Here is a 23384-nt window from a genome sequence, read left to right as displayed (position 1 = left end):
AGCCCTGCCTTCAAGAAGCTCACGATCTAGGACACCAATACACTTTGATACTTAATACTGCAGAGGAATTTACAAAGAAAGGGTATGTAATCCAAACACCAGGGTCAGAGAGAGCTTTCCAAGCAGGCAATGTCTGAGCAAGGCCATAAAAGGATGCATGGGAGGGGCACCTGGGTGCCTCAATCCGTTAAACGTCAGACTCTTGATTTCAGCTCAGGACACTGTGCATACTCGCCCTCTCTCTCTCTCTCTCAAAAATAAACAAACATTAAAAGGAAAACAGGAGTTGCTGGAAGAGCACTAGCAGTAAGAGGGCCCAGGGTGCCAAAGGCACAAAGGCTTGACAAACAAAAGGCTGAGGATAGAGAGACAGATCTCCAGTATGGCAGGCCTGTCAACACACCTGGAACTCTGAGTACGAATAGAGCTTTGGTAAGAGGTGGTCCTAGAGAGATGGACTAGTAGTTTCTAATATCTGAAGGGCCTTCTACAGTCTGTCCTTAGCAGCTTTAGTTTACTCTTGAAATAATACAATTAGGATAGATACAATGACAATCTCTCATTTAAGGCAAATAATTCAGAAAAGCAAAAACAAAGTGGGTTAGCAGGAACATGGTACAAAACCCTGGTAAAGGAAACTGTGGAAGCTGGAGGCAAAAGTGACTTGAAATGGTAATGGCAAGGTAAAGACAGGTAGACTGAAAATATTCTCTTGCTAAGTTGGCCTATGTATAGTCCATATACTGTGCGGTTGGAGGAGGAATCAAGGATGCCTCCCAGGTTTCTAATTTGGGCCAAAATATGGAAATCACATAAGTACCAGCATTTCTCAGCCAGACCCAAGGACAATGAGGCTAAATAATTCCATCATAAGGATAAGTGTGGGGGTGGACATCCTGTGTATTAGAGGATGGCCAGCAGCATCCGAGGCTACCCACCAGATGCCAGTAGCGTAGTACCTCACCCCCGTTGTCACAACCAAAACTATGTCCAGACATTGTCAAACGTCCCCTGGCAGGCAAAATCACCCCTGATTAAAAACCACTGTCTAACTTGGTAGAACTGACTTGTGGAGCACAACGAGGGCCTGCTTTGGACACAGGGCGTTTGAAGTTTTTATGAGAGAGGAGTTGTTCGTACAAAAGAAGGGGATCCAAGGAGACTTTGGCTGGAGATTTCATTTTGGCAAACGTCGGTACATGGTTGTTGAAACCCTTGGAGAGAGGGGCGCCTGGGTGGCGCAGTCGGTTAAGCGTCTGACTTCAGCCAGGTCACGATCTCGCGGTCCGTGAGTTCGAGCCCCGCGTCAGGCTCTGGGCTGATGGCTCAGTGCCTGGAGCCTGTTTCCGATTCTGTGTCTCCCTCTCTCTCTGCCCCTCCCCCGTTCATGCTCTGTCTCTCTCTGTCCCAAAAATAAATAAACGTTGAAAAAAAATTAAAAAAAAAAAAAAAAGAAACCCTTGGAGACATTCAGATCACTGCAGAGGTGGATAGCTACCCTCTGACATATTTCAGTCATGACATTTATGAAGGCCATGTGAACTTTTAGGAGAAAAAAGCAATCATGTACATGAGAAATAGTCCTTTTTTACTCCTCAGAATCTGTAATTTTTTGTAAACAGATTTAAATACCCATATTCCATCAGCTTTTGGATTATCTGTGGAAAAGCAGCTTATCAAATAAATCTCTGTGCGTCCCTGTGAGTGCAACATTTTCGACCTTCACTGCCTGCCCACAACTGCCTTGTAATTGAAGGGGAATGGTATTTATCACAGAAATATCTCTGTTTGGAACAGATGAAGAGTTAATGTTGCTGAGGTCACTTGAGCAGGAAGCAGCAGAGCACGAACCAGAGCTGAATGTGATTTTTTTTGTCAGGTGCCTTTTTCTCCTAAACACACCATGCACGTTTTTATCTTCTTTAGAACCCAATAGCACCTGTAGTCTCCATTACCACCATGTTACTAACACCCTTGAGAACTTACAAGCGCCAGAAACCCTGTGAATTTTATTGACGGTGTCTCATTTCATCTTCCCCCAAACCTTGAGAATTAGATGCTATTATTATCCTCTTTTACTAATGAGGAAGGGTTAGAGAGTTAACCAACCTGTCCAAGACTTTGCAGCCACAACAATGCAGGTCAGTCCCATTCCCCACCTCTGTCTCCAATACCATGTCACACTTTATCTGTCTCATATACAAAGAGACACAGAGCAGATAAAAATTCAAGGTGTTCTGTATTTGACTTAGTAAAACAAAATGTACAAAAATTGTCGAGCTTATCAGTATTTTATGCATGAGTGGACTTAGTACCGAAAATACAAATTGTGTGTCAAAAAGACACAACTTCTTTCTCTGCTTTACTTCTTACTTTGTTCTGACTTGTAGTTCATTTACTTATTTACACAGTTTTCTTTCCCGTTTGATTTTAAACTTTCTGAGAACAGAGATTGTCTTTGCAATTCTTGTAACAAAGTTGTATTGATGGACACCCAGTCAGTGCCGCCAAGCTGTTTCTCGATTGTTTAATTACGAATCAAGAAATGGATTAGCTCTAAATTCCTGATGGTGAACTCATTTCTGCATATTGTGGTAAAATCCCATTGTATTAAACTGTGATTCTGGCTATTTCTTTTAAATGGCAAGTGTTCAACTCTCACAGGCAAAGATGTCCCCCTAAAATGTAATTATTTGACCTACTATAATAGTCTCTGTAGAAAGGAAAATTCTTCTATTTTTAGCCTAACCTTTTGTTGGGTAAATTCTTTCCAAGGGAAAAAAGGAGGAGGCAGATAAGGAGCTTTGTTCCCAGTTTACACATGCAGATAACAGAAGAGACAGAAGAACGAGTGGTGGGGCTCTCAGGCTTTGGTGTCAGACAAATGTGGGCTCAAATACCCCATTTATCACTTAAGAGCTGTGTCACCTTGGCCAAGTTATTTAGTGATGCTAAGTCTCAGATTTTTTTTCTCGTCTCAAAATTGGACATATTAGCAAACTTATCAGGGTGCTGTGAGCACCAAATGAAATAAGGTATCCAAAGTATTTCCCACAGCCTGGCATTCATGCACACAGGTTTCCAGTTCTGGGAACACCATGATGAACCAGGTACAAGAGAGCTTCTGCCCTCACAGAGCTTACATGACAGTAGAAGAATAGGGAACATAAACCAAAGACACTTAATGTAAGGAAATAATTACTGCACACAGGGTTAAAAAGTAAACAAGAAAGATCCTGACGTGGGGGTAACAGGGCAGTGTGGGGAATATGAATCCTGTCCCTACGAAAAGGAGAAGCCATGGAAGCTTTTGAAGCAGAGGCTCATTCAAATCTGACTGACATTATTTAACGTTCTCTGTGGCTACCGTGTGGATCCCGGATTGGAGGAAAGTAAGGGTTGAAGCAGGGAAAAGGTTAGGAAGACAGTGCAATAGTTCAGAAGATAAATGATAAGGGCTTTGAAGAGACTGGTGGCAGTAGGGATGGAGATGACTGGATGGGGCTACAATGCATTTTGGATATAGAACCAATGGAATGGAAACAGAAAGCTAAAAGAAGACTCCTGGATTTCTGACTGGAGCCATTAGGTAGGTGGAGAGAACCTTTACTGTGATGGGTCAGGCTATCAACTAAGGTAATAGATCTTCTTGAACTTACAATGAGGTTACACCCCAATACACCCATTGGAAGTTGAAAATATCTTGGGGCGCCTGGGTGGCTCAGTCAGTTAAACGTCCCACTTCAGCTCAGGTCACGATCTCGCGGTCTGTGAGTTCGAGCCCTGCGTCGGGCTCTGGGCTGATGGCTCAGAGCCTAGAGCCTGTTTCCGATTCTGTGTCTCCCTCTCTCTCTGCCCCTCCCCCATTCATGCTCTGTCTCTCTCTGTCCCAAAAATAAATAAATGTTAAAAAAAAATTAAAAAAAAAGAAAAAAGAAAATATCTTAAGCTGAAGATGCATTTAGTACACCTAACCCAACCAAACACTGATAGCTTAGCCTGGCATACCTTCAACATGCTCAGAACACTTACCTTAGTCTATAGTTGAGCAAGTTCATCTACTACAAAACCTACTTTATAATCAAGTATTGAATATCTCAGGTAATCTATTGAATACTGTACTGAAATTTAAAAAAACAAAACAGCATGGTTGTATGGGGACAGAGTGATTATCATGTATTGGTGGTTCACCTTCATGACGGGTGGCTGACCAGAAGCTGTGGCTCACTGTCACCACCCAGCATCATAAGGATTGGACAACATATTGTTAGCCCAGGAAAAAATCCAAATTCCAAACCTGAAATATAGTTTCTGACTGAAAGCATCTCTTTTGCACCATCATGAAGTAAAAAAAAATTCTAAGTCAAACCATCCTAAGTCAGGGGTCATCTGTATACATGCTAAAAAGTTAAACATAGTATGAGATGCCAATGATACAACTCAGTGGAAAAATTCTATCAACACTTGGATATATGATCCTTTAGGGGTAGATCTGTGCTATGACTACATACTTGGAAGTAATGAACACAGAATTGTTTTCAACAGTAGGATTTGTCCCTTTTCCTCATATTTCCTTATTTTAAATTCTGCCCCATTTCCCAAGAGAGAACAATACTGGGAAAGTAAGTTGCATCCATCCCCAATTTTCTTCCCTCACTTCTTTCCTCCTCGTATCTTTTGGGATATGACTCTGTTCTGCATACCCCTCCGTCAGGCCCATGTCTACTATTAGAAAGATGTCTGGTAGCTATTCTTCCCCTGCATTTGTCATCACTGCTTGAAGCCGACCAGGTAGGGGTTTTACTGGCTTGCAAACTTACTCTTTACCACACATCAGTATTCAAGTAGTAGGAAATATGATTTTAGTGATGAACCAACCATGTTATCCATGACTACCTATTACCCTAAAGCAGCCACATTTCTCTCAATACCATGAAAATAAATTATATTGTTGAGAAAGACCAGCAACAGACCTGGGAACAGAGGCAGAAGTCAGAAAAAGAGGAGGAACGGGTGAACTACAATGAGAAGCCAGGGTATCAGAAAGAAAAGCAGGAGCGAACAAGCTCCTGTTAAAAGCATGGAGTAGCCAAGGAAGAGGAGGATCCAAAGGGGCTCATCAGGCGAACAGGGAATATAAAGAAAATTCATTTGTATTATGAAAGGTATTTTTCGATGCATTAAAGATATCATACGAAATAATGAAATGTTAGAAGAAATCCTTTTACTGTTAAAAAGAAACCAAGGAGCTAAATCTAACAGCTAGCACTATACAACTTCTAGAAGAAAACAAAGAGAAATAAACCACATAATTTCCTTCAGCTTAAAAGTTCCTCAATGCCTGAGCTGTAACACTTTCTTATAGAAATAATGATTAAAGTACTAATACACCTGGAAAAGGTAATGGCTAATGACATTCACAGTAAGACGCAATTAAATATGTATCATCTCTGCAGTAAGAGTATTTCTAGAAGGAATGAAGGCAGAGAAGAAGGTGGGCTGGCTGATCCAACCAAGAAAGCCTGAGGGTTACGATGGGACTTCATACTTTCTCTTTTTTTTTTAATTTTTTTTTTAACGTTTATTTATTTTTGAGACAGAGAGAGACAAAGCATGAATGGGGGAGGGTCAGAGAGAGGGAGACACAGAATCTGAAACAGGCTCCAGGCTCTGAGCTGTCAGCACGGAACCCGACGCGGGGCTCGAACTCACGGACTGAGAGATCATGACCTGAGCCGAAGTCAGCCACTTAACCGACTGAGCCACCCAGGCGCCCCCATACTTTCTCTTAACAAGAGATACACAAGCCCAAACTTTTACGACCTTCTAAGGCACTAGGGCATTGAGTGCCACTTGGTCTGTTCATCCTGGAGGATTCCCAACTGGCAGGGATGAATCTTCTCTGGATGGAACTGATTATGACATAGGTGAGCTCAAACAATTTATAGTACAAGACTCAAAAGCTAGAGGCCTGGTGGGAATCAACCTCAGTTGTCCGGTAGCTATGAAGAGACTTGAATATGAAAGTACTGAAGAGAAGAGGAATAATGTGTGCTGTGAACACTTTTCCTCATGCCAAGGAGAGACACATGAGGCCTTAACCAAATTAATATCATTTTGTTCTTCTTCAGAAACAGTAACATGGCCACAAGATTTTATATCTGAAAGACCACTTTACACTGAAGTTTAAAGGATGAATTATTTGACTCCTCATCTTCTTTCTGGGCAGAGATGTTATTCAAGTTCTCCATGGGAGAGAAGGGTTTCTACAAGGTTGTTGCACAATCTTTGTTGGGAAATCTGACTATCGGTGAATGGAGCTCAAGACTGAATTTATTTTATTTTTTTAAATGTTTATTTATTTTTGAGACAGAGAGAGACAGAGCATGAATGGGGGAGGGGCAGAGAGAGAGGGAGACACAGAACCGGAAGCAGGCTCCAGGCTCTGAGCCATCAGCCCAGAGCCCGATGTGGGGCTTGAACTCATGGACCGCGAGATCGTGACCTGAGCTGAAGTCGGACGCTTAACCGACTGAGCCACCCAGGCGCCCCTCAAGACTGAATTTAAATATGGATAATCAGAGTTCCAATCAATGTTAGACATTAATCTCAGCATGCATCAACAAGTTCTTTATTAGTGCCATCCAACAAAACTTTCCACCATCATAAAAATAATCTTTATCTGCGCTGCCCAATATTGTAGCCACTACCCATTATGGCTGCTGAGAATATGAAATGTACTTAGCACAGCTGAGAAAGTGAATCTGTCATTTAACTTTAGTTTATTAAGTTTACATTCAAATAACCACATACATTTAGTGGCTACTATATTGGACTGCTCAATTTTAGACTATCCTGTCCAATAGTCTCTGGATGTTAAGGACATGATAATTGTTTTCTTCTTCCAGTCAACTGACTTTAAATAGAATGAATCTCAATTTCTTGTTTCGACAGGGAAAAACTTGGGCTTAAGCTTCCTTCTACGGGTGGGTTCAAGATAGAGAGTGAAAGGAGCACAAAGCCCACACCACATAACAACTACAATTTCTTCTTCTCTGTAGCCTTGGTCTTTAATACATCATGGAGGATCTCTTTTGAAATGTCTGTCTTCGGTTCCTCACCTCTGCTTGGCCTTTCTGAGAACTGGTGTCAACAGCAATCCCTGGTTGGTGTTAAGAAGGCTGTAATGGAGATCATCTTGGCAGACACTAAGGTAATATCTTTCCATCTCAGGTAATCCAAGTCCTTAAATTCTAAGCTCAAGGGCAAAGACAGAGTTCTTTGCACAGAGTAAAGAAGATAGTTCATGACCACGAGGTTTACTGTCCTGTGAAAGGATATGATAAAGGTCACTAACCCCAAACCCACCCATTATGGGTTGAATTGTGTCCTGCCAAATTTATATGTTGAGGCCTTAACCTCCAGTACCTCAGAACGTAAACATTTTTGGAGAAAGGGCCTTTCAAGAGGTGATTAGGGTAAAATGAGGCCATTAGGATGGGCCATTAGGATGGGCCCTAATCCAATCTGGCAGGTATCCTTACAAGAAGAGGCAATGTGGACACACAGAGATGCCAGACATCCAGAGGAAAGATCATGGGAGGACACACAGAGAGGGTGGTCATCTGCAAGTCAAGGAGATGAGCCTGAGAAGAAATCAAGCTTGCCTGCACTTTTGTCTTAGAATTCCAGCCTCCAAAACTGTGGAAACATTAATTTCTGTTATTTAAGCCACTCACTCTGTGCTATTTTGTTATGGCAGCCCAGCAAATAGACCACTTCTCAGGTCTTGATGTATTATGAAGAGGAGGAGAAAAGGGGGAAACAAGAAAGTCTCTCCTGTACACCCATCTCAGCCTCTCCTCCAACTCAAGACAAACTCAAGGGTGTGAACAGAGAGGAGTTTTAGAAACACCAAGAATACTGGTCATCTGCCCTACATATGGCAGGTGGGAAGCTGCCATATGCTGCCTTAGGAGAACCTCAGTGATGGCCTGGGCTCCCCTCCCTTGGTGCACAGGGCACAGCATGAAATGGGAAGAATCACCTAGGGCCTGGGTTAGCCCCATTCACTTTCCCTAACTCTGATAAGCCATGGGCACTAGAAGAGATAATCCACATTCTACTCCTACCCTAAAAGCAGCAAGCCTCACAATCGATGTTCTAAGCCTGTGGGGATCGTCACTATCCAAAAGGGAAAACTTTATGACCTGAGGTCCTTGCAGGGTTATTCCTGTCCTTGATGCCACAGAAGGAGCTGGAGATAAGGATTACAGACAAAGAAAACAGATTGGTTCAGTATCTGCAAAGTGGTATCATACGTCAAGCTACTAATACAAAGTACTATGAATCCAGAGAGTTCCAGGCAACTTTTTAGTATCTGTTAAAACTTTTGCTTCCATTGTTTAAATCATACTGAATGCAAGTAGTTGAGATTTAAAATGCAGAAGACATTAACCAATGTGTTAAAGAGAGATACCTTCTGTGACTGGAATGTAGGTATGAAACTTCTCCAGAGACCAGATATGAACCCTGGTAAAGGTTTAAAATCAGGTATAAAAAAGTCACCACACTGCCATCTGAACCAGGTAAATGTGCCCTGTGCATCATGGGAGGACCCCGGACTCCAGAAAAAAGATGACTGTGAGCTGTCCAGCTGACTGCTAGTGAGAGGCAGGGCCATTTAACCAAACCTCTCAGGCCTCACAGGTCTCCCAAAGCAGATCCCACTGGCCTTCACTTCATGAGCCATGTCGTCATTCTCACACATTCTGTTTTTCTCCCAACATGTCAAACATACCTGCTTTCGCAGCTTTTGGTCCATAATCCTTTCCCCTACTCCACAGAACAAATACTTTGACCTGGCTGTTTACACAGAGGTCAGTTTCATCTTTGCATTTTTGTTTTTCATTTTGAGCTCATTTCATTACTTTGGCAAGTACTCAACAGGTACCTTACCCTCTTCCTGAACACATCCCCACTGCTGATTGTCACCTGGTTTCTTCATCTTTATCCAGGCACTAAGAACCTGATTCAAATAGCAGGTATTCCTCAGGCCCAGCGCCCACTTGTACAAACTTTGGCAATTTTCTATTGTCAAAATGTTTCACTTTCAGTTGATTGTCAACAAATGTGTTGGCTGAAAAGTATCTAATACCTTCCATTATTTTATTTTATTCTATTCAAACAGCAGAGATTAAATAATTCAAATATCTGAAATCTACTCTTAAAAATCACAGGTGAGGGTGCCGGAGTAGCTCAGTTGGGTGGGTCAGGTCATGATCCTGGGGTTCATGAGTTCGAGCCCTACGTCGGACTTTCTGCTGTCAGCTCAGAGCCTGGAGCCTCCTTTGGATTCTGTGTCTCCCTCTCTCTCTCTCTCTCTCTCTGCCCCACCCTGCTCATGTTTGGCCTCTCTCTCTCTCTCTCAAAAATAAACATTAAAAAATTATTTAAAGCCAGAAGTTGGCTACTTTATATTAAAAAAAAAGGTTTAAATGTTTTTTCACCTTAAAGACAGAGCACAAGAGCAGGGGAGGGGCATAGAGAGAGAGAGAGAGACCCAGAATCAAAAGCAGGCTCCAGGCTCTGAGCTGTCAGCACAGAGCCCAATGTGGGCCTTGTATCACAAGATCATGACTTGAACCGAAGTGGGACACTCAACAAACTGAGCCACTCATGCACCCCAGAAATTGGCTACTTAAAAAAAAAAAAAAAAAAAAGAGAAGAAATTACAGGTGTGAGGGTTAATATTTAGTGGCAGAAAGATACATCTGGTAACTCTGCAGATAATAAAGAAATCCAAAGAAATTCAAAATTGGCCACTCTTGGCCCTTGGTTTTGCTTTTTAGGCCACCACTGAGCTACAGATGATGGAGGAGTCTATAATTTGGCTCGCATATTCAAACACCTTTACTATTAACAAGTGAAGCCACTTTGTCAAATTATTTCCAAGGCAGCTGAATTTCACAGGAGATTAAGCGTCTGGCAGGAGATTAATTAGATGCAACGTGTAATGCATGATTTTTCCATATTGCATACAATTCTGCCAGGGTAAATACAAGCTAAAAAAATTACCATATTATCCCTCCCAAGGTCTCAAGATTAAAAGTCCATCACTGTAGTAGTTCAGTGTGGTAAGTTGGTGAAACAGCTAGGTGCTGAGTTTTCTTTTTTTCCTGTTCTGAATATTTATCTTTTAAGCTAACTAAGTGTCCTTTCTGTATTTGAAAAGAATTTCAAGCTTACAGAAGAGATCCAAGAATGAAACGGAAAAACACCTTCCTTGTCACATCAACTACTAACATTGTTTCCTCGAACCACTGGAGTGTAGATTGTAGGCATCAGGGCCTTGTACACATGAGTATTTCAGTGTGTATTTCCTAAAAGCAAGAATGTACTAATACATAAACACAGCATAATTATAAAATTCAGGAATTTAACATCACCATAACATTAATATGTAGTACAGGTGCTATCTTCAGTTTTTGCCATTTGTCCATTCCCACCCACCAGTTATAGGTAATTTATCATCAATATCTGATTTATCCCGCCAGGGTAAATTTTTTTTAAAAAAATGAGCAGATAAGTAATTTTCTTATTTACCTTTTTTCTTACCCAAAGTACAGCTAACTATCTGCACTACTTCTGTACTTTTTTTTCCAGTTCACAATAGTTGCTGAAAACTACTTATCAATTTTTAAATAAAATGAAATACTTTCTCTCCCCCACATCATTCCATTTTTAGAATATGTGCTGCCAAGGTGAGCATTCAAGAAACTGTTTTATATGAGGTCAATAATTTTATGCTATGTATATAGTGGATTCCTGGACTGGACACAGGGGCTGCTATTGGTCTACCAACTACATGTGACTGTCCTCAAGGAGACAGGTAGACAAATTCAAAGTGAGAGCACTTGCACATGTCCCTTACTTACCTGGCAAAGCAATTTTATGTTTACTGAGTCTAAGGTTTTTTGTTGTTGTTTTTTTAACTCACATTTTATTTTCATTTCCTTATGAAAATCCTCTTCACTTAGTTGTGAAAATTTAAAGAGAGAGCTTAAGTCAGAAATTAAGACCTGTGGATAGGATTTGTTGGACATGGTTCTTTTATTATGGAGTGTCTTTAGAAGGAATATCCTATTTAGACTGGGCTGCCAGTTTCCAATGAATTATATCCTATTCTCACCAACATATATCATTTTAAGCTCCCATTTTAATTATGAGATTAACTGCGTTGGTGCACACTAGCCCGAATAAAAAGGTGCTTGGCCTCAGAGGGCGCTAAATAAAAGACTGAACCTAAATATGTATTAAAAACATGCTAAGCCAGGGGTGCCTGGGTGGCTCAGTCAGTTAAGCATCCGACTTCAGCTCAGGTCATGATTTCACAGTTTGTGAGTTTCAGCCCCACAGTGGGCTCTGTGCTGACAGCTTGGAGCCTGGAGCCTGGAGCCTGCTTCGGATTCTGTGTCTCTCTCCCTCTCTATCCCTCCCCGACTAGTGCTCTGCCTCTCTCTGTCTCTCAAAAATAAATATATCTATAAAAAAATTTTAAAAACATGATAAGCCAGAGATCAAGTAGGTAATTCATATACAGACCATTGGGCTGACCATACATTTATTTGTTTTTCTAAAAATGCACTTCAGTAGTAATCTCTAAAAGTTTTTAATCAAACTTTCTGAGTTATCTAGTGATAAAGAATAGATCGTGGTAGGGGGAAAAAAAAGTACTCTAGAATACGAGTCACTCCAATTCTTATTACAGTTCCTCATCTGCCTATGTTTTATATAAATATAATGTCTTCGTTTCCTTGCGTCTTCAAAAACTGCTTTTCTGGCATCCCAACTGATTTTAAGATTGAGTTTCCATTTAAAAAGCCTAAATTGGAAGTTAACACTGAAGGAAAGCACAAATAGAAACTAACACTTGGAAGCTTCCTGGGCTCCCTGTTGCACAGCTATGGAAGCAAGGTTCACAAGGCAATTTGTTAGGCGGCTCCTTTCTGGCAGTGTCTCGCTGCTCTGGCTGCTGTGTTCAGCAATTCTTTGTTGATGTTGTAGGGGAGCAAAATTTACCACCCCAAAATGTGTCTCTTTGGCATGTGGATTATTTTAGGCTGATTATTTTTAAGAAACACAAAACTCCAGAAGTTTTTCTTTTTTGCCTCCCCACCCCCAATGGCCTCAAAGAATTTAGAGGACCCACTCGAGGAAGGGAGGGATCACCACAGATGACTACAGCCTAAAATGACTAGGTGTGGTAGACCCAGAAGAACCTAGTGAAGGCTGTTCATTAAAATTCTTCTCTATGTCCCATTGTTTGTGTATGGCCCAGGAAACATTTTTTTTTTTTACAAGACACGTACTTCTTTTTATGTTCTTGTGAATGGTCTTGCTTACTTCGAAGTCTCAGCCCTTTCATCCCTTTTCCTTAGCTCTGGCAGACATATAACCTCCGCTGCCTGACTGCCTAGGGGCCTCATATTCTTATGGACCCCCCCAAAAGGACAGAATTAAATATGATTTTCTATGGTATTGGGTGGCTCAGTCAGTTAAGCATCTGGCTCTTACTTTCAGCTCAGGTCATGATCCTGTGGTTCATGAGACCCAACCCCGTGCCAGGCTCTGTACCGACAGCACAGAGCCTGCTTGGGATTCTCTTTTTCTCTCTCTCTCTACCTCTCCCCTGCTCATGCTTTCTCTCTCAAAATAAATAAATACAATTAAAAATAAATACATATTTTCTCCTGTTAATCTGTCTTATATATATAAGCCAAAAGAACCTTGAGCACAGAGGAAAATTTTTCCTCCTCAACAATAACGAGTCTACAATCATTTTTTTGTTCACTTTAAAAAGCTACTTGGTCAGGGTGGAGGGGTTGGGAGACAGAGATTTGGAAGAAGGTGGTCAAAAGGTACAAATTTCCAGTTAAAAGACACATAAGTACAAAGGATATAATGTAGCACACGATGACTACAGTTAATAGTGCTGTATGATACATGGGAAAGCAGTTGAGAATAAACCCTAAAAGTTATCATCCCAAACAGAACATTTTCTTCCTTTATTACTTTCCTTTTATTGTATTTATATAAGATGGCTATTAGTTGAACTTATCTCACAGCATGTATAAATCTAATCATCATGCTGTATGCTTAAACGTATACAGTGACACATCAATTACTTTTTGATAAAACTGGAAACACATTTTTAAAAATACTTCTTTTAAAAAGGCTGATTCAAGAATTTAATTTTGATAGAAATCTAGTTGTATAATACCCCAAAACCTACTGATGTTTCAGAGAGTTAGGATGAGGCAAGAAATGAGAAATAATGTCATCATTCTGAAACAACTACTGGTCCCTATGTTCTCCATGAAGGAGGTCTGATTTCTACTGGAAGACGCAAAGTGTGTGGGCCTATGTGTATGTGCAACCACGAGAACAAGAGTGACAGAGAAACAGAAAAGATGAGGTCAGATACATGTCCATTTGAGAGCCGAGGAAAAAATATAGCAAACAATATTCTCTAAAAGTTCAAATTTAGTGGTGATTACTGCAATCATGGCCCACAGTGTGTTGACACCTGCCTATATCCATATCTTTGGGACTTCCCCTCTCACACTGACTCTAGGCTGGGCCAGACGACTTTGTGGTCCTTCAAAGATGTGAAAAATCCTGGTGAATCGACATTCACTTCCTTCTCTTGGAAACTTCTGCCAGGTGAACAAACCTAGGCTAATCTGCTAAGAGATCATAGAGATAGCTCAGTCGTCTCCTCACACCATGGAGGACAGTCAGCCAACACAAGAATCAGGACCACATGGCTGACTTGATTATGAAGGCAGACGCACGAGGAAACCCAGCTAAGAGCAAAAATCAAACAAATAAACGTCCTCAGGTTTGAGGATAAATACTACATGATTCCTGTTAAATGATCAATCTAAAATAGTCAAATTCATAGACACCGAGAGTGCAACATGTTTGCCAGAGGCTGGGGGACAAAGGGGAAATGAAGAAGGTATTAATCAAACGGTACAAAGTTTCAGGTATACGAGATGAGTAAGTCTTAGAAAGCTACTGTACATAGGTACAGTATATGTTAAGTGTTCTTATCTGAATCAGTCAGTTTAAAAACTGAACAAGGTGGTAGGGGAAAAAAAAGTACCCTGGCTCAGCCTTGCCTGCATTGCCAACCTAAAGAATTAGTAGTTGTTGTCTTAAGCCACTGAGTATTGGGGTGGTTTGCTACCCAGCCATGACGAGTACAGCCCATTTGAGTTTTGTTTCTTATAAGTATTAGATAAATACAAAATGATAGTACTATTACCTGTAATAGATGTGCTCAAAAGAAAAATCACTTGTATTCGTTACAGCAAATAAAAGTTGTTTTCACCTATTTTCTTCCTGGAACACTTCATATTAGTATCTTATTACCTTAAAGGTTGCAAGAGTTGAATCTACAGTTTTACCCCGAAATAACTTGTAAAAAATATTTAGTACAGGGCTTGGAAAATATTAGCCTCTCAGACAACACTTGTATAAAAAGGAAAACACTACACAAGGACAATAAAATAATTATAGGAGATGATCTCAAAATAACAGACAGGAAAAGCCCTGTGCAACAAAAGCTTACCAGCAGGCCCTTGACTTTGTCCCCAATCACCAGGTGAACAATGGACTTTGAATGACCTCCTTGTCAACGTACAAATGCTATTTCTCAGCAGGTTTTTAAAATGTAAAAAAACCCCCTAGAAACGGTGGATTTATGACATACAGCTATCTGCAGATAAGGGGTAGGCAAATAACCTATCTAATGAAGTAACAAGAAAACACTTCAAATCAAACCAGATTCCCTTCATAAGCACTATTTTTGCATACACTGCTGAACACTCATATGTTACCCTCCAATCAAAAAGTCTCTAATGCGAGGGTCAAAGACATTGCTGGAGGCTGGTTCTGACCATGTCAGTAGCCTCCAGTGACCAAAGGTATCCCCTGTGCCTAATGCTAACCTGTATCCTGTGAAATATTTAGTTACAGCATAACGTTCATCATTTTATGATTCAAACTATGTGTTAACAAGACCACATTTTTATACCTTTGTCACCTGTTTCTTCATATGTCATTAATAAATAAATGTTATTGACCAGATATCCCTTTCAGACATGCAGCAACATTTTCTCTAAATTTTGTTTGTAAGAATTCTAAGCACATATTTATCACATCTCATCATGGTGACTGTTTACATATAAAGATCATTCATTAGACATTTTTTTCTCAAGGGTAGGAGCTTCATTCATTTCTACATCACCATCTCAAGACCAGCATCCTATGGACATTTAATAAATGTCTGCTCAATTCAATTAAATAACAGAAAACTCTTTTACATGTTGAAAGTTTAGGAGAAAAACTTCTAAAATATGATCACAAACATTTAAAAACTGTCAAGTAGCAACATATACATTTTAATGTAAACTTCAGGGTCAGGGAAAGAGCTTTCTAAGAACAAGTCCCAAAGTAGAAGTCATAAGGGAAAAATATTCAAATGGGACATCTAAAAATGTTAAATGTTTTATGTAAAGTATTAACACATCAATAAATATAAAGGGAACATGATAACCCAGGGAAAATATTTGCAATACATAAAACAAACCAGATAAAAAGAAACATACTTATATAGGTAACTCCCATAAATTTTAAAAATCAACACTTTAATACAAGAATGTATAAAAATAAACAAATTCATAAAATAATGACAAATAAGAAGAAATCTGCTAACAGGGAAATAATGGGAAACTTTTGTCCAACCAGATTTGCAAAGATCAAACAGAATGATGCATTTCTACAGACATCTCAAAACATACCTGATATGAAAAAATGACCAAACAGATCTGAAAAAAATGTTTTAACAAAATCTAAACCAGAAAAATACAACTTTGCCTCACTACTCTTTTTCTAAGGTGGTTTAGATCATTTCCCAAGACCCTTCCCTGTCTGGATCCAGGTTAAATTTGGACAACATTCGGAAGCTGAAAGAAAAACAGCAGCTACAACTCTCAAAAGGCTGAAGGGGAGAAGAATATGCCAGACAAAAATATGCCTCTTTGGCATAATGATTATTTTAGGCTGATTATTTTTTAAGATCCAGCACACACAGAAAAAGCTCTGAAAAGAGAAGTTACCCTTCTGTAAGAGACATTTATAAAGGAAATCTCCATTTGTAAGAGTGTCTTGTTCTCTGTACCAGTAGGAGGAGGGTGACTCTCACTCTTTAGAAATGCTTATCAGTGGAGAAGGCAAGGACTGAAATCTATGTTACAAGCATATCCTTGTTTAGTGTACTTTTCCTGGTAACCTCCCCTAACTGATGCCCCACCACCAGCATCTTCTTTTGCCTTTAGTTGGAGATGATATTTAAGGTGGTGTTTTTGCCCATTTTAGGGAGTTACTCAATTTTCCTGGGTCTCTGCCATGTACACAGGAGGTATACATGTTTTTAAACTTCTATTCATTTTTCTCTTGTTAATCTGCCTCTTATTATAGGGGGGCAACTCAGCCAAGTACCTAGAAAGGCAGAGAGAAAATTATCTTTAGTCCACAAAAAAGTTGTGCATGAGAATGTTCAGAATGATTTATGTGAATAGCCTCAAACTACAAACAATGCAAATGTAATCAAAGCATGAACGGATAAATATATGTTTGTATAATAAATTCGTCACCAGAATTGGAAAGGAATGAATTTTTCATACATGAAACAACACGTGAATCTCCCAAACATTGTGTGAGCAGAAGAGCCATGAACCAGAGAGTATATATTCTGTAATCTCATTTATAGGGAGTTCAAGAACAGGCAAGCCTAATCCATGGGAGAATGCTTACTGCACAGGTGGAAATGCGCTCTATCTTGACTGGGGTGGTGGCTACATGGGTGCAGATATTCGTCAAAATTTATTCAACTCTATACTTAAAAACTGCACATCTTGTTGTATATAAATTATACACTAATAAAATTGACTTTTTAAAGAATAGAGTGGAGAAAAAATTAAAGTTTTTATTTAAAGAGCCAGGAAGAGAGCAGAAACAGGAGAAAAACAATATTGGAACATATAATGACTGATAATCCTCTCAAGAATCAACCCATATAATCAAAAGCATCAAGTGACTCCAAGGAACATCACAAGAAATTAATCTAAATCTAGACATATTATAATGAAATTCAAGAGAAACCAAGAACAAGGAAAATACTCCAAAAAACAACTCTTGTCCCCCTGAGAAAGTTAAGAAAGACTTCTTTGAAAGGAATCAACAATAAATAAAACACAAATCTCAAAAATAATGCTGAACAAAAGAAACTAAATATGTGAATATTAACTTAATGTTCAAAAACAGATAAAAAATTACCAAGGGTGACAATTTGAAATAATTGGTTACCCCTAAGTAATAGGGATGGTAAGGGGGCGCCAGGAGGAGTTTCTGGAGTGCGAATAATATTCTATTTCTGGACCTAGGTGGCAGATCCACAAGCATATTTACTTTTTGAAGATTCAGTGACTTTTACGCTGAAGCTACACGCTTAGGATTTAAGCAACATTCTATCTTGCTTAATATGCAAGCTGAATTAAAGTATTCCTATAAAGAATTTGTTTACAATAGAAAAACCCATAAAGACAGCAAGTAGACCAATGGTTGCCAAGAGCTGGGAGGTGGGGGGAATGCAAAGTGACTGCTACTAAGGATAAAGTTTATTTTGGAGGGTTATGAAAATGTTCTAAAATTACAATGAGTGATGGTAACACCACTCTGTGAATATATAAAAAATATGGAGCTGTTGTTCACTTTACAAGGATCAATTTATCCAGCAATTGCACTATTAGGTATTTACCCAAAGGATGCAGAAACACAGATCCATAGAGGTATATGCACCCAGATGTGTACAGCACCATTATCAACAATGGCCAATCTACAGAGACAGGCCAAATGTCCATGAACTGATGAATGGATAAAGAAGATGTGGTGTACATATACAATGGAATATTACTCAGCCATCAAGAATGAAATCACACCATTTGCAATGACACGGATGGAACTACAAGGTATTATGCTAAATGAAATAACCAGAGAATGACAAATACCATATGACTTTGCTCATATGTGGAACTTAAGAAACAAAACAGGTATGGGAAAAGGGGAGGGGGAGATGGAAACAAACCACAAGAAACTCTTAACCATAGAAAACAAACTGAGGCTTAATGGAGAGAGGTGGGTAGGGGATGGGCTAGATGGGTGATGTACATTAAGGAGTGCACTTGTTGTGATGAGGACTGGGTGTTGTACCTAAGTGATGAATCACTGAATTCTACTCCCAAAACCAATATTGTACTGTATGTAAACTCAAATTTAAATTTAAATTAATTCATTTAATTAAAGGATCAATTTATGGCATATTGACTATAGCTCAATAACATTGTTATAAAAACATGTCTGCCCCTATATTTGCATAAAATTTTTTAAAAAGCACACTAGGGGCGCCTGGGTGGCTCAGTCGGTTAAGCGTCCGGCTTCCGCTCAGGTCATGATCTCACGGTCCGTGAGTTCGAGCCCCGCGTCAGGCTCTGTGCTGACCGCTCAGAGCCTGGAGCCTGCTTCAGATTCTGTGTCTCCCTCTCTCTCTGCCCCTCCCCCGTTCATGCTCTGTCTCTGTCTCAAAAATAAAAATTAAAAAAAAAAAAAAAACACTAGACAAGGGTGCCTGGGTGGCTTAGTTGGTTGAGCATCTGACTTCTGCTCAGGTCATGATCTCACAGTTTGTGAGTTTGAGTCCCGCATCAGGCTCTGTGCAGACAGCTCAGAGGCAGCTGGAGCTTGCTTTGGATTCTGTGTCTCCCTCTCTCTCTGCCCCTCCCCCGCTCACACTCAGTCTCTCTCAAAAATAAACATTAAAAAGTATTTTTAAAAAAAGCACATTAGACATAAAAATTATAATAAAGGAAAGAGATCCTACCAAGTACTCAAGTTTTTTGGCCCTTCTGTGCTTCTCATAGCAAATTTTTTCTTCCCATGTCACACCCTGTCAATGGCATAGTGTTCAAGTACAAAGAAGAGCTCTCCTATTATTTTAAAACTTTTCAAATATGTGCCGCTAATTACTGTATTTTCCAAGGAAATCTAGTACAAGAATATCAATACTGCTGAAGAAATACATTGGGATTTTAAACCAAGTGAATCTTGTTTCCTTCCCCAGCAATTCTTAAAGCTTTAGACTGCCAACATTGACATACAACTCCTGAATTAATCAGGCACTGGTAGAAAAATGACCCATTTGGGATACTAATCAAAATTCAGTTCAACATTACCATATAATTTTAAACCACAATGCTTTAGCAGAATGATTCCTCATTGTGCTGTGATTCAAGATAAAATAGTTAAGAACCTCTGCTCTACATTCTCTTCCTGGGCAATCTTTACTCCTATTTTCCAGACACCATAAACTTATATTTACACATGATGACCCTAACCCACACAGAGGGTTTTATTTTTTAATCTCAGCAGGTAGCACATTTACTCCTCTAATGTACCACTGAATTATTCCTGGACCATGGCATTCTCTGAAATCATTCTCTGAAATTCTGGACTGGTATATCCAACTGCCTACAAAACATCATCCCTTGATTGCCACTCACGTGTACCAAGTTTAATATAAACAAAGTGAACTCTTCTTCTTCTCAAATCCTCTCATATCTATTTATTGTATTTATTTAATAAACACTTATACAGTACCTACTATGTGTCAAGCACTTTTCTAAAATCTTTACAAGCATTACCTTACTTAATCCCTACAGCAAACCTATGAGATAAGTATTACCGTTATCTCTGTTTTTACAAATGAGGGAATGGAGCCAGAGGGAGATTAAATTAGTCCAAAATCAGTCAGTCAGGGGGAGCTAGAATTCAAGGACAGGCAGTTGGGCTCCAGAGTCCTTGCTTTTAGACCATTTAAGGTCTTAGACCACAGGTTTTATTTTTTAATCTCAACAGGTAGCACATTTACTCCTCTAATGTACCAATGAATTATTCCTGGACCATGGCAGCATCTTCCTAAAAAGAATCTCAGCCTCCTTCTGGCCTCTCTCCAATCCATTGCACCTCAAAACCAAGCAACGTTTCTAAGATGCAAGTGTGATCCTGCCACTTTCGTACATAATTAACCTTCAGAAGTCCTCCCCCAATGTGAGGAGGTGGTATGTCTATATTACACTTTGAGGCCCTGTGTTATTCTATCTCAATGAAGAAAAGACTTAAGGAAGAGTAAAGTCCTAGGTTAATCTAAGAGAAATACAAATGAGCATTTCCTTAATACAGAGACTGATTTTTGTAGAAGGTGTTTTGATTTTTCATGAAAAACACTTAGCTAGCCTAGAATTAAACTAATTATTTCACTATTCAACGAAAATATATTCAGGGGTACCTGGGTGGCTCAGTTAGTTAAGCAACAGACTCTTGATTCTGGCTCAGGTCATGATCTCATAGTTCCCAAGATCGAGCCCTGCATCAGGCTCTGGGCTGACAGTGCAGAGCCTGCTTGGGATTCTCTCTCTCTCTCTCTCTCTCTCTCTCTCGCTCTCTGCCCCTCCCCCCACTCTCAAAATAAATAAACTTAGAAAAAGAAGATATTCAAAAATAAATTTTTACCTCATTCACATCCCCTCAAATCCCTACTATATCCTACACACTTACTTTATTTTGTTAAGTCTTTAATTAAGGCTCAGGTCCTTAAGGCTCATTCAGGAAAGAAAAGGCTTGCCCCCACAATTTTTTCAACGTTTATTTATTTTGGGGACAGAGAGAGACAGAGCATGAACGGGGGAGGGGCAGAGAGAGAGGGAGACACAGAATCGGAAACAGGCTCCAGGCACTGAGCCATCAGCCCAGAGCCTGACGCGGGGCTCGAACTCACGGACTGCAAGATCGTGACCTGGCTGAAGTCAGACGCTTAACCGACTGCACCACCCAGGCGCCCCACCCCCACAATTTTTAACTCCATGAGGCATTCTTAGTTCTCCCTTTCACATGGCCTCCAAATGTCCTCATTTTAGAGTGCTCAGTTTAAACAGAGCAACTCTGTGAAATGAGGTCAAATGGAGAATGGACTTAGAGTTCCATCACTGTTTATTACAAAAACAAAAGCTAATGTTCACTGAGATCTGGATCTGCATTGAGTGAGGCAGCACCTGGCAGGCATATGGTAGGTTCTCAAATGTAGTCATCAAATGAATGGATTAAAAGCATTCTTTTTCAGTTGTGCAACTTTTTATTCACTATCTCACTAACAAATCTGTAAGGTATTATCAAATGATTTTGCAGGTGAGAAAAATAGGGCACATAGGAATGCAAACTTTCCTCTGTGACAGAATAGGATTTGGGTATGGTCTGTGTGGCTCCCTTTCACTTTCCTTGTTTTCATTTAGTACCTTCAAATAAATTAGACTTACCTCAAACCTACTTGTAGATTCAGCCACTCAATGGACTGTCAGTTTATGATCAATTGCTCTCTCTACCTGATCATTATCCGCCTCAGTTCTCAAACTCACTGCTACTGTGCCAAGATCATAATCTGTGTATTTGACCACTTCTATAAATCTGTTGTCTTTGCTGAAGTCCACACAGCTAAATGTCACTCAGAGCCTAAACTTGGACTACCCAATAAGATTACCATTAGCCACCTGTGGCTAATGAACACTTGAAATATGGCTAATGGTAACAGATGTGCTGTAAACAGAAAATACATACTGGATTTCAAGACTCAGGGATTAAAAAAACAAAATATAACTTAGTATTTTTTCATGTTGATTTTATGTTGAAATAAGGATATTTTAGCTACAGTGGGTTTAATTCAATACATTATTAATCTCACCTGTTTCTTTTTACCTTTTTAAAAGACTTGTAGAAAATTTTAAATTATAGATGAGTCTGAAATTCATGGCTCACATTATTTTTCAACTGGATAAGGACAGCCCAAACTGAAACATTTTTTTAAAACTCTGGGGTGCCTGGGTGGCTCAGTTGGTTAATTGGCCAACTCTTCATTTCGTCTCAGGTCATGATTTCACAGTGAATTCAAGCTCCATGTTAAGCTCTGTGCTCACTGCGCAGAGCCTGCTTTGGATCCTCTGTCTCCCTCTTTCTGGCCCTCTCCCACTAGCACATGTTCTCTCAAAAATAAATAAACGTTAAAAAATTAAAAAAAAACTTTTCTTATTGTGAAAATAGATGTACAGAGAACTGTATAATCCCTAATATATAATTTTATCAACACCTACAAAGGGAACATCCGTGTAACTTCCACCCAATTCAGTATAAACAACATTTCTGGGATTCTGGAAAAATATTACTTGCCCCTTCTCATTCAAAACACTGTTGCCTCCTCCCCTATAGGTAGTCACTATCTTTTTTTTAACTGAAAGTTTAGTTAACACACAATGTTACTAGCTTAGTTTCAGGTGTACAATACAGTGATTCCACAACTCTATACATTAAGCTATGTTCACAAGCACAGTTAACATCTGTCACCAAACGATGCTACAACAATACCACTGGCAATATTCCCCATGCTGGGCTTTTCACCCCTGCGACATATTCATTCCTTAATGGGAAACCTGTACTCCCACTCCCCCTTGCCTCTTTTTGCCCATCCCCCGAAGCCCCTTCCCTCAGGCAACCACCAGTTTGTTCTATTTTTGAATCTGTTTCTGTTTTTGTTTGTTCATCTATTTTTTAGATCCACATATAAGTGAAATGATGTTTGTTTTTCTCTGTCTGACTTGTATCATTTAGCACAATATCCTCTCTATCCATCCATGTTGCCACAAATGGCTCGATCTCTTTTATGGGATAGTCACTATTCTTCAGTTGTAGGCCTATTCTTGGATTTATTTATATTTTTACTATTTATGTGGCTGTAAGCAATATGGCTTAGTTCACTTATTTTGTACATGTGTGTAAATGAAATCAAACTGTATATACTCCTTTTGGTTTCTATTTAATGTTTTGAAGATTCATTCAAGATACTGCATGTAGCCGTACATTTCTGTCATTACCTAAAATTCTGCTGTATAACTATACCATATATTTGATATTCATTTTCCTGTTGATAGACATGGGTTGTTCATAATGGCATTATGTTTCATTATTACAAATAGCTGTATGACGAACACTTTTGTACATGAGTTCTGAAGCATAGGTGCACACAGTTCTCTAAGTATATGCATATAAATGAAGGGACTAGAGCATATACCATGTACACCTTCAAAGTTACTAAACACAAAATTTTCCCAACTGGCTATATACAAACGATACTCCCACCAGTGAAGTATGAATGTCCC

Source organism: Prionailurus viverrinus, chromosome X, assembly GCF_022837055.1.
Source record: "Prionailurus viverrinus isolate Anna chromosome X, UM_Priviv_1.0, whole genome shotgun sequence".
Lineage (NCBI taxonomy): Eukaryota > Metazoa > Chordata > Mammalia > Carnivora > Felidae > Prionailurus > Prionailurus viverrinus.
The sequence above is the reverse complement of the archived record's forward strand: the minus strand, read 5'-3'. Positions refer to the sequence as shown.